General features: G+C 39.1%; 1 protein-coding gene across 1 annotated transcript in view; it reads left to right on the top strand.

Moving 5' to 3' along the window:
* Positions 1–12,920, top strand: part of LOC129002594 (rho guanine nucleotide exchange factor 10-like) — an 83,391-nt gene continuing 70,471 nt past the window's right edge. Inside the window, exon 1 of the mRNA XM_054430516.1 lies at positions 1–186. The gene's annotated coding sequence lies outside the window, so the exon portion shown is untranslated. The remainder of the gene's footprint in view (positions 187–12,920) is intronic.

The raw sequence follows: 12,920 nt of genomic DNA, 5'->3' as shown, positions 1-12,920 counted from the left end.
ATCGCCTCTTTGAGTAGAGTTTATTGAGTTGAAGTGAAATATTTTTGGTTTGTTATTGTCTTTTCTTTTTATTTTGTGTAAAAAGTTGTGTTTTTTAATAGAGAACTTTGATCTTCTAAAAACTGGAGGAACTTTTTGATTGGCATAAATATATCCATGTTGTTCCAAACTGTTCTTGGCTATAAGGTAAAGTTAGGTATGAATTTTAAGATATGAGTTATGAATGAAGCCAGAAAGGTGTACACGCCGTGTGTTTCGGGTACAGTTTCTTAACTGGGCTATGCTAATATCGATTGAAACTACAGAAAATGTTGATTAATAATCGATATTTTTAAATATATCTAAGTTTAGGGCCTATTATGAAATTAAACAGTCATAACCTAAAATAACTAACCAATCTTGCTGATGATGAAAAAATCTCATGATGGTTTACTAATCGAATCTATAGTTTCAATCGATATTAGCACAGCTTACCCCAATTCTAGAAAAAAGTTTTAGGCCTAACTTATTAAAATATTTGCAAAAATAAAAAAGTTAGGCCTAAGTTATACTGTAACCATTTCATATAGGCCTAAAGCATTGCGTTTAAGTACAAAATGGCCTCAGCGGTTCTTGATTACCTATACGGATGAAAAATGCTGGCAGCAAAACGGTTAAGTTAAGAACATTGACCGATGAATTACATTTTTATGTGTCAAAATGATTTCTCAATGCCTGTGGACTATCACTCAGTTGCTGTTTTAAAGGCTAACTGTTAACATGGTCTGTTTACTAGATATTCGGTTGTAGAGGTGTGTACTTCAAGTTGTTATTTAAACTTATTAGTTTGTTATCATTGTTTTAAATAGTATAGTTTAGATTCAACAGATTAAAAACTCATCCACCATCTTGCCAGCAAGCATCAAGATAACTTCTGTGATTATATAAACAGAGATGTATTTAAGATATGGAAACTGTGTCGTATCACTTCGGCTCAACCTCAAGTAACACATCATCCCAGTAACATTTTAGCCCGTAATCCTCAGATGTGGCCTGCGGTCCAACTCTCTTACCTGCCCACTAAAAAAATATTTGACAGTTCTTCAGTACGGTACGGTAACTATTTGGGAGAATGGATACAAAACACTAACAACACTTAAGTAAACTAACAAAAGGCATTAGATTTCAAATTAACTCACCTCGAACTGCGTTCCGCAAAGGCTTTGAAAAGGTAATTTTTAACTAAACATTTATACTAATTTCCACTTAAGGTTAGGTTAGGTGTAAGTTAGACCTCACTCTTACGAATAACTTTAAAATTTGCAACATCTTTGTAAACAAAGGGGTTGGTGGGGATGAGATACCACGGATTCTGAAAGAGTAACGGTTGAGCGACATTCCACCACAGGGTGGTTGCAAATAATACAGGTCATGGCTTACTACCTGAACTGAGTTTCTCAACCCTTGTAAAATTTTTGTCGGGCTGAAATGTTACTCCATTAGCTTATTAATCAACTGTAAAAGCGAGTGGGACGAAGCATTACACTGTTTTTTTAGAAATTTGAGTTTGCTCTCGAAGTGTTACTACACCTGTGCGAGCAGCCCAGATGAGAGGAGTAAACAGTTTCCAACTGTTTCCATGGTGTAGTAACACTTCCATGGAAACAGCTCTCTTTCCTCCTCTCATCTGGGCTGCTTGCACAGCGGATTTGTGGCAAACAACCTTCGGGTGTGAGAGTTTCCACTCTCGGTGTCAATGACAATTAATTCTTCACTGCACCCTAATGTTTTGTTCGTTTTTGAAAAATTTGAAATCCATACAGTCAGATACCAGATGCGTATGAGCGGCTAAACACAACGGAAGTCCCTAAAAGCAGGAGGAAGACCAACAAAAAAGGGACTTTAATTGAAAAATACTGACCAATTAAATAATGAACAAAAAGGTTTGTTAACATAATAATTATATTTAAAGCGCATAGTATACAGAAAAATCACCGCTATAAAGGTAATGTATGACAAGTTGACAAGAAGTTAGTTCTTATTCAGTTGTTACCCTTTGTTAACTAATCAACCATGAGATTTCTCGAAAGTGTAGATGCGCGTAGTTATAGGGCGCCCTCAGGGCTATCTCTCTCCCATGTGTGCAGTTTATGTGCCGACATCCATTTTGGTGCTTAATTTGAGTGTGCCCATAATAATAGATAACAAATACAATTAATTATGAAAATAGTCAGCATCCTAAAAAATATTGATGTGGGACATTGAGGTAAATGCACCAGTAGCTTAGGACAGTGCTCCAGAAGCTGACAGTTTGAGTTTCTTTACATTATAATGTGGTCTCCTAAAAATATGTACACATGATTGCATTGTTAGAAGAACATATGTTTATTCTTGATTTGTTTACAAACAAATCAGTGAAATTTAGCCCATACTCGCTGAATGGTGGTGGTTTGAAAGCGACCCTGTCTGTACACATCACATTTAGTCGATTCCCCTAATGAAATTGTTAAGAAGATAAGTTTGGTTTTTTGTCATTTCGCTAAATTTCTTAAATAGTATTAATGATTAGGCTCATTATTTTTATCAATTATACCTTTGTTGACAATTTCATGACAAAATTGGGGTGTTAGGGGGTTTGGATTTAAAATTATATCAATGTCAGGCTTTGGTACACAAAAGCCATACAATTTCCACTAGCTGACAGGGGATATTTGCTACTTGCACAATATTAAATTGGTTTTACCCATCGAAATTTGCATGCTATTTCACAAGTTTTAATTTTTTAATTAATAAGCCAAATTATCTTAAATTTATTTTTTAAATATATATAAAATATATATATTTTTTAATGTAAATATTTTTTATTTTAAAATATGTAAAATAAATTTTCTTAATAACGTTTTACATGATTTTATAATTTAATTATTAAGTTAGATTTTATTCGTCTTATAAATTATAAAACCCTTAGGTTTAGCAGCTATATAGTATATTTATAGTTCCAGTGTCAGCTACAACTGACAGTCAGCTACTGGTACAAGCACTTTTTTCACTGTCAGCCACTGGAACACGTACAAAGGTTGAATTAAGTTTAAAAATGTTATAAAATATGTTTAAAAAACCCTTTTTGTATGACAAATTTGAAAACTACACTAAATTTAGAATCACATAAAATCTGTAATATCTCTTTAGTTCCTATTTATTCAAAACCACGGATTATTAAGTGCGTATAGTTTCTTATACTGTCAGCTACTGGTGCGTTTACCTTAAAGAACAATATATTTTAAATCGGATCATATGACATGGATATAATTCTAAAAACGTTGTTGAATATCTATGGTTCCATAATTGTGTAGCCCTATTCACAGTTTTCACAAACTGAGAATAAAGAGTCATTCTGTGTTAAGGCGGGGACACACATGTCATACACCCTTCCGATCCGACTCCGATCATACTGTGGTACGACTGTCGGAGAGGGGAATGGTACTTAACTTTGAACGCGGTTGTTTACACCTCTCCGACACGCGTCACGTCATACTCCGATCCTACTCCGATTTTGACTCCGATCACGCACCGACACTGCAGTCTATTCGTTTGTCGGATGCAGGATGGGTTGTTTCTTAAAAATCACCTTTATTCTTAAGGTTTAAGAATAATGGTTTAAGATAAATATATGACGATGCTTGATGTGAAATCTGTGCGTGCATACCTTCAATTTGAGACCTCGATCATGAAAATCGGACGGGTAGAAAAGCCAAATGAACTCGAGAGAGAAAACCCAATGTGCTTAATATACAAGATGGGCACTTAAGTAAACCACCTAACTTTCTTTCCATACAGAATGAACCCAAATTCTTCGTTTTACACTGCCCTCCAGAGATGTCTGACTTTCTTCCTCTTCATCTAGACAAACCACCATCATGGCTGAATCCCGAAGTCCAAAGTTTTTGAACATGTTTACCACCTTCTGCTGCACGTAGTTTACAAATCAGACTGGCAAGTGTTGATCGACCGGTGGAGGAAATCGGGCATGGGTCGGAAGCGTGTATGACATGTGTGTTCACCCCCTCCGATCCCGCACCGATCCTTCTGGAATCCCGCAAATCGGATCGTAGTAGGATCGGAAGAGTGTATGACAAGTGTGTCCCCGCCTTTACAACCCTCAATGCTTTCAATTTCAAAATTTATTGGAATTTTTTGTGATTTCTCTATTAAAACCCATAGTAACTCTCTTTTAGCGAATTTCCCCTATTTTTAGGGAATAAGCTATTACCGTAGTACTCATGGTAAGACCTGGACCCGGGACCGATTTGCTTTTTGTTTTGAGGTCCCTAGAGACCAAAAACATCATCCGTTTAAATTCATATATATATTTATTTATATATGTGTACGTTAGCACGATAACTCGAGCAAAAATGATCCGATTTTGATGAAATTTGGTAAAAACGTGTAAACCTACGTTTATTCGAACGAGTTCGCGAACCAGCATTGATCGGACTATGGGAACAGGGGATTATGGGGGGTAAAAATTGGTTTTTCCCATTTTTTACCCTAAAAACTAAAAATTTAGCAATTTCTTTCCAAACCATTTTGTAGAGCTTAAAAAAACAAATAATTTAGTATATTGAAGCGTCAATATGCGCCTAATGGTTACGGAGAAAATTCCAAAAATCTGTAAATTTAAAATTCCCGTGTTATTTTTATGGAGAATAAGTAAACTGTTGTTGTTTGCTTGTTTATGAACATATTTTGATCAAATTTGGAAAATGCATTAATTTCATACTAAACTATTACATTTTACAAAAAAACTGCTTTTTACCCTCCCTGTTGCAGCAAACCTAAGTACTCGTTAAACTAATTTAAATAGGGAATAAATGTGATATTTTTAAGGAGGCATTTTAGTGTAAATCCAATCAGGGAAATGGAAATTCGCTTAGTCTGCAGGTTTGCTCCGGCGGGGGTATTTTTTATAGAGGTTGGCGGCCTCTTTTAACCTTGCATTTGCCCGTCCACATAGGCTACAGATCTGTGCGTGGAATGTATCCAGCAAAGCAAGGGGTGAGCCGGTACAGTACAAAGGTGAACTGTACTGATAAAATGTTTGTGGCAGTAACCAGGATCCGTCGATCCGAACCCATGACATCACTGCCTTGGGCCCGAAACGTGACACTACCAACTGAGCCACCGACTCACCTTTGCTAACCCAATTAAATTAAAAATTTTAACCTAAAAAAAGAAGGTATGACTGTGTCAGTTTGCTTATCGTTAATCCGAGTGACTGTTTGCGCATTGGAAACGAATCGATGATATGGCTGGACTTATAAAATGAACTAGTTGTCTTTGCTAACAAGCGTTTCAACGTTACCTTATTATTTCTTTTTTTTTATGAAACCAGCTACGCCAGATAGGTTGTGTCAATAAAAAGACCCCACTGATACTTTTGTTTTGATAGGATACCTATACAGGTTGAATAAAAAGTCAAGACCCCCCCATCTAACATTTTTCTAAGTAAACATACACAGGTGGCCGTGTAATCTTACTATGAAGTTTCATTTAATGGTTTTGATAACTTTGATTGTCCCCAAAAATTTGTAGGGGCAACTAAAAAAATTTGAAATGTATACCCCCTTCAAGTGACACCTCATTTTTATGTGTTACCCAAAACTTAATGAATGGCGAAAACCAGAGTTTGTCATCTCTTCTCTATCGAAAAAGGTAGTATTGAAGTCTACACATAAAAAAGAATCAATGTGATGGTAATATTGGCTACTATTTTAGATAGAGAAAAGATAGATAGAAGTTTTTGTAAACACTTAAAAGTGAATTGAGGGGGTTTGCATATAAAAGTTTTGATTTGCCCTAAAATCCCCCATTTTTAGGGACACTCAACATTTTCAAAATTATTAATTGAAACTTGGGGTTACTGTTAAGATTGCACGACCACCAAAAGCATATCTCTGTATATTTACTTAGAATAATATTAGATGGGGGTCTTGACTTTTTATTCACCCTGTACATTCACGTGTGGCGGTCGGATCGAGCCTCAAATATTATTCTGTTCCTCGAAATAATTGTCTTGGGTATAGAATGGCTTAGCCATAGTACAGTGCTAAATTCTGGGCTGTGCAGGTTTTTTGTGGGGCGAGCTGTTGTCTATCCGGATCTTAGGAGCCGGGAATGCATGTTTTGTTTGATTAAGCCTACAGAAGAAAAGGTCTATTTTCATTGTTTAGTCTTTTCTGGTGTGTATGGACGGTGTTTATAGTGGGAGAGATTTGAGTGTTATTTATAATGCAAGTTGGACATTGTAGTGACTATAGACTGTTAAATTTTGGTTCATGCATTTACGTTTGTGTACATCCTTATTCATAACTCGCGTAGGCCTATAGCTCAAACTTTGATGTTGGGAAAGTCTAGTGTTGGGGTAGTTATAGGTTTTGAAGTAAAAGCCCTGACTGAATAACTCGTCAAAATGGTCATTGTAGTCGTCGAAGAGCGTGTTATATTTCTCTGCTGGAACTGTCAAGTGTTGTGGCCCAGCTGCCCCGGCGTGGCGCGGCGTCTTTGCACCCCCGGGGTCTGTTTACTTTGGCGCGAGGGGCAAACAACTATACTATGGGCCTTCTAGGAAGAATAGCCAATCGTATAATGCACGTCGGGGAAGATTTATTTCACGAAGCGGGCCGCCTTCTCTCCACTTGGGTGTTTCGGGGGGCCTTTAGTCAGTTTTTTGGGGAATTATTCTAATAGTTGTGAATCCCGAAGTTTGTAGTGAGTGATCTTTCGTTATGGGTTGGTTAAAAAGTCGTCGTGTATGATAGAAATCAGTAATCGACACTAGCGGACACTGTTGGTTGTTAAATTCACCTACGACCATTTTATTCTAAAACTGGTTATAGCTTAAGAGAAAAAGGATGTTTACCCTACTCATCTTGCTAGTCAAAGCTCTTACAAAATTTTACCATATTCCCATATTTTGCCTGAGTGAATCCGGGAAACCCCCACTCCGTAGGGTTACTTTGAGGTTTAACAACGTTTAACGATATATTCGACCGTCAGTTGGGCAGTAGAGTGGCGAAAACTTTGTGGTTTGGAATGTGGAACCAGTTGCGTGCCAAACACACATAAACAAGAGGAAGATTCGGATAAACGAGAGAAGTTGACGGCGATCGATTCTTTTAGTCACGTTTAAATATCATTGGGTTTGTTCTCAACTGGCGGCCTTGCGGCCAACAATCATGCACCCATCCCGCGTTTGTTTGTACAGAAGAACCGCGTTTGTTCAAAATCTTAACTCATACTTTTCTGTATATTCTTATTCTTACTATCGCAAAACACGTTTTGCATCAATACCAGTGTACACATTATGGCTGCTCAGCACTTCCTTGATGTTTTTGGTTATAGATGAAAGTTAAAAAAAAACTTTCATGTAACAATTTGTGTCCAATTTAGTACAATACGATACCGTGTTTGGCGATCGAACAGACATTTAACACAGTAATTTTATGATGGTTGTATATTTGCCACGTAATTAAGCTGAAATTATTATTATATTGTAATACTGAAGTGTCGTAACGCGCATTCTATTCCTAAATCTCAACACTCATTATTCCTCATGTGTTCACATCCTTATATCTGTCCCCCAGGCTCGGCGGAAGTCAGGGTTCGTCAAAGGTTTCCGTGCTTCCGCCAGTGGTCTCCTTCCGCCGGTACCTCTGTAAATCCTTACAAGGACCTATAAATCCTCCTGTTGTGTGCTTCTAGAACCATCACGGAAAATTGAACCTCATAGGACGATTGAAGATTTGTCGTGGTTTGCCTTTTCCGACCACTGCATGAAATGGTCACATTGCCACATCTGTAAACAGAACGCCTATAGCTCATTTCTGCTTAGTGTGCTTGAGTGTAAATTACTATTGCCGCTCGCTAATCAGCTGATTTTACAACCATTGGTGTTTCTATAAAAACTAACAACCGGTAAACAAGTAACATAACCTAAATAACACAAATAACCTAAATGACAAATTATATAGGCCGACAACTAAAAAGTTGATATTATAAGCTAATTATGATATTATAAGGAAAAATCTTGTGCGTATTACGAGCACTAAAGTCATTGCCGCTCTCAAAATGTATGGTCGCACTCCAGTTAAACCAACTTCGTGCGGCCATCTACAGTTCTCGGCAAATATGTCGGCCTTAACGTTTTCTGTGGCCTTAGTCACTAAGACTACAAGATCGTGCCACTCATCCTACACTCGTCTCCATTCATACTTGGCTTAAAATATCTACTTTGTATGGTCGCCATTTCAATGATAAATTACTAAAAGTATTAAAGTAGTAGGGGCCTTATTAACTAAAGTAATACCTTCCAATACTGTAGACTGAAGTATCCAATAGTAAATGGTAAAACTAAAAATTGCTCCATGAGAACAACTGGTTGCTGGATTTTTAGATTATTTCGTGTTTTATTTTCCTTATTGCATTCTTCGAGTATTTATCCAGTCCAAATGGATTTTACAAGCTCACGCTCCGTAGATAACAGCTCCGAGATCCATTTCGGTTTATTGACGAAACGTTGCTACCAGCCATCCATCGAGATACCGCGGAACCGCATTCCTCGGCGCGGAGGCAGGTCGTTTTATTTTGACAGCTGATTCGGCGCTGCCAGCGCGCAGACGCGGGGTCCGCGCAGGCGCGAGCGGCGCCCCTGGTGGCCGGTGATTGAAACATGATTACCAACAAGGACGTTCCGCTTCATAACCTCACTTTTTGTCGTCTCGGACGATCGGATTTAATTAATCAGTGTCGTTGTTTACCGGCCGTTACCGCGTGACGGACCGCGACAATGGCACCTTGCTGAAACGAATCTGGTCGTTATTGAATTGGGAAACCGGCTTTGTTGGGAACGGACGGCTCCCAAGGTGGTGCTGCTGAGCAATACCATTGTGTCAGCTACTATAACTTGGATTTGTAAAGTAAATTAATCCTCTTGTAACAAACAACAAAAACTACTACTTTTTTACTTATAACTGTAGTGATTGCATTTTAAAGCTCAATATAGGCCTACTTAAAAACCCTATACTCAAAAGCTGGTGATAGCCAAGAGTTTTGTGTTTGCTTTAACCAATTATTAGTAGGGTACCAATTAGAGAGCACAGATGTACCAATATACCTCTAATAGGCGCTCGCTCTCCCGTTCGAGGTCTGAGCTCAGAGTCACCCACTTATAATACTGTATCCCGATAAACGATTGAGACAACAAAGCACGCCGGATCGGATCGAAGTAACCTGTATTTACATCAGGTTAGGTCTACCGAACTTGAGTCATACATTATGTTGACGATTTGCTTTGGAAATTCCCCAGATCAAACTCCTCAAACACATCTTTCTTTGCGACATTCCAAAGAAAATGAAATGTGGCAGTGAGAATTCACACTACTGGACATTATACGTTCTGAAAGAAAGAGTTGATACTCGTGTGTCATGACTAGCGACTCGCGTGTCTGTAGCGCGCGCCTTGTTGAGTGATTGAAATAAATAACAGAGTCGACGAGGTACTCCGCCCCAGCTAAACGCCTGAAGCTCTTTGTCGATTGGATTCTGTGTAGAGTCTTCCAAACGGAACTTACAACAATTTACTTGAAACAGTAGGTGCTGCATAAAAATATAGTCCACAAATCTTATATGCTATTTGTAGCGATTTGAAAAAAAGATTGTTTGGTAAAAGTATAGTTAATTAAGATTAGTACTTAAATATAAAGTGTGAATTCGAGAGAAACTGGCTTCGAAACCGATCATATTCAATAACGATCAATCAATTATTTAAAAAGTGGACGCCACCTAGGTGCGTATTTAAACCCAAATACGAGTGAAGGGTAAGTGTAGAATGTTGTGAGATTCTCTTTGTAGCGTTGTTACTGACTAAGATCAGCTGGTTCATCAGTCAGGATCACTTGTTTCAGTCAGGAAGCCCAATGATCAGGAACAGCTGGGCACAGTTTCGAACCATCAAAAATCTACTGACTTTTCTCATGATCGAACCGGCAACCTTGTGATAACTAAGCGAACACTATAACCACTCAGCTACCCAACTCAGGATATCCAAGTATATGCCTAAAGGTTCCCACAACTTGAATTACACACCGTTACGGAACATATTCCATTATTTTTGAAGACAAATATAGTGAAATCGTTTCTATGTCGATGCTGAGGTGGTAATCATTTCCCGACAGTGCTCAAGAGATATTCCTCCGGGGTTGATTTCAAATTTTTTCCTAAGCATCAAGTTTATTACAAAGGGTTGTATAGTTGTTTAAATTCGGGAAAATTTTTAAACGATTGTTCTTGGCTAAACCCCCTTTTTAGAGCGTGGGCCGCACTTTTGTTTCAACGTGGGCTTACTCTTGGAAACAATTGAGACTCATTCCAGAATCTGATTGCAAATCTTAACAACCGCCTCGGCCACAAAGGCCATTGTGGGTTGATTGCTCGGCTGTGGATGCAAACGCAGTAACGGAGCCTGTTAACCATAAATCACTGCATGATATCGTGCCTGCCGCAGATATGTGGGTCAGGTGGATGGTATGTCACGACCAGGATGGTTAACTCCGACAGTCCAGGAGTCCACCAGATAATGGTCGTCTACTCCGTTTAATGAAAGGAAAATTATAGGGACACGTGCTTGAACTATATCGTTGACCTGGATTAGGGTGTTCGGTTGTTTTCGTTTGGAACGATAATTCGTCATTTGAGACGTTATTATCTGTTCAATGAAAAAACAGAGCGGCGTAATCTTTGAGCGTCACGTAGTGACCAGGTTGAGGTATTGCATTCTGAATTGAACCTTCCACTGTTTAACAACTGCCAAGTGTCTCATTGTGGGTTTTCATTGACAGTATCTATAGAATCGGAAACGTCATATCGTCAGCTTGGAAATAGTGCATCACACAAACTTAAAGTAATTCCTTGTGTTGTGAATTCCCAATTTTCGTGCTTATCCCTCGAGTAAAAAAACCAAACCTCAAGATTTCTCTAAGAACACCAGGAAAATCCGATCTTAGTGTATTTCAACGAACCAAACATATTGGGAATATTCAATACAATAATTTCTTTGCAGGAACCGAGTTGATCTGCGGTAGTTATCTCACAGGCTGAAGTGGAATGATTTACCTAAGCCTCGTGTACAGTGTACTAGACGTAGGAGGATCGCGGTTCGCACGACGCGGCAGACACGGTGGATGGAAGATGTTGGAGCGAGATACGCGCATAATTAGTGTGGAATGTCCTGGCTAATTGGTCCGCAGGTTCACGCACTGAACACAGTACACCCTCTGTCTGTAATTGAAATTAATTGATCGTGAAAATCTGCTGCACCAAGGTAAAACCGGGCACGATAAGAATCTATGCTGGAGTGAACAACAGCCTCATCAATTCCCCCAAAAGTGTTAATACATACCGCCACACAAATCCCAATTTTTATATGCAACTGTTTAGACAAATATTTTCACATAAAACAATTCCTCCAATGACAAAGAATCCCCCAATCCAATGATGTAAGTACAGATCTTAGTCAGCGGGGTGATTAATGTCGTTCCACAAAGAATCGAAAGACTTTATGACGCGTATCAAGCTCTACAGTCTACGCTCATTACTCTTCCCCTCTCGCTGTGTTCCATTGTCAACGCTTCGATCCGCCCATCCCCCGGGCTTTTGTGAATGCTCTTATAATGTTCACCAGCTAATATGTCGACGAGGAGGGAAATTAAACAATGAAAGCGAACATGTGATTATGGTGTTGTTTGAAGGGGGTGGAGTGGATATCGGTAATGGCCAGGTTTGTTAAAGGTACTCTTGAATTAGCCGTTGAGAGGCGAGTAGCCCAAGAGGACGTTCAAGTGTGAGGTTTTGTGCAAGGGAGTTGACGTGCGGAGCATAGCCTGTAGTGAGCGGATTGGGAATGGTTTGCACATCTTGTTAAGTTTGTATTCCTACCAGACCAGAAATTAAAGTGGCAATCGACTGATTTTCTATTCTACAATCAATACGTGGCTTACTTGTACTTTTTAGACAAACGTTTGCTGTGCCAATACTGGCATGACTAGTAATGTTCCTGTGATTCGAACCATCATTTCTTTCCAATGCCAAAACATGTTCGTTCGTTCACTTATCAAGTTCATACTCAGTTATACTGTACTACGGATTAATGTTCGTTTACTCTGCAGGTAGTTGGTGGTGTAGTTATCCGTTTATCTCGTTCCTTAGGCCTGCTAAAGATACTGCCTAAAGTCCCCAGATTCTTCTCGCAGCCTAGCCAGTATATTCTGTATACAGACAGCATATTTAATATACCTGTGACAAGTAGTCTAGCAGTAGCAGGTTCTAGGTTCTATCCAGTAGTCCTGAGTCGGCGACCTTGTTCGTCCTTGACCGCCCCCCCCCCCCGCCAACCCTACTCTAGTCTCCCTGTAATTTGGACAGTAATTGAATATTACCCGCTCTCCCCCCGCGCCGTTGTTGATTTGGAAAACAACGCCCGGCCCGGACCTGCCGACGTTCCAGGCACCGCTCTACGATAACCTGATTATTACCCTTTTAATTTATTTTCACCTTAATGCTGTCTCAGGAATGTAATGGGTAGGACAGTAGATTAGGAAGATGAATTGCCTTTCATTCCTTGGATGTCTCCTAGGATGGTGGATAGTAGTAGCAGCAGGATCTGACATGTCACGTCGTGATAACGCTGCGATGTAGTAACACTTCGGCCCAGTAACATTTCGGCCAAACTCAAATTTCTTAGAAAAACAGTATCACTTCGTCCCACTCGCTTTTACAGATGATTAAATAAGCTAATGGAGTAACATTTCGGCCCGACGAAAAATTGACAAGGGTTGAGGAACGCAGTTCAGGTAGTAAGAGGTACATGACCTGTATACTTTGCAACC

The sequence above is a fragment of the Macrosteles quadrilineatus genome, unplaced genomic scaffold, assembly GCF_028750875.1.
Source record: "Macrosteles quadrilineatus isolate MER2022 unplaced genomic scaffold, UCM_ALF_1.0 Scaffold_9__3_contigs__length_116548681, whole genome shotgun sequence".
Classification (NCBI taxonomy): domain Eukaryota; kingdom Metazoa; phylum Arthropoda; class Insecta; order Hemiptera; family Cicadellidae; genus Macrosteles; species Macrosteles quadrilineatus.
This window is presented reverse-complemented; position numbering and strand designations above follow the sequence as displayed.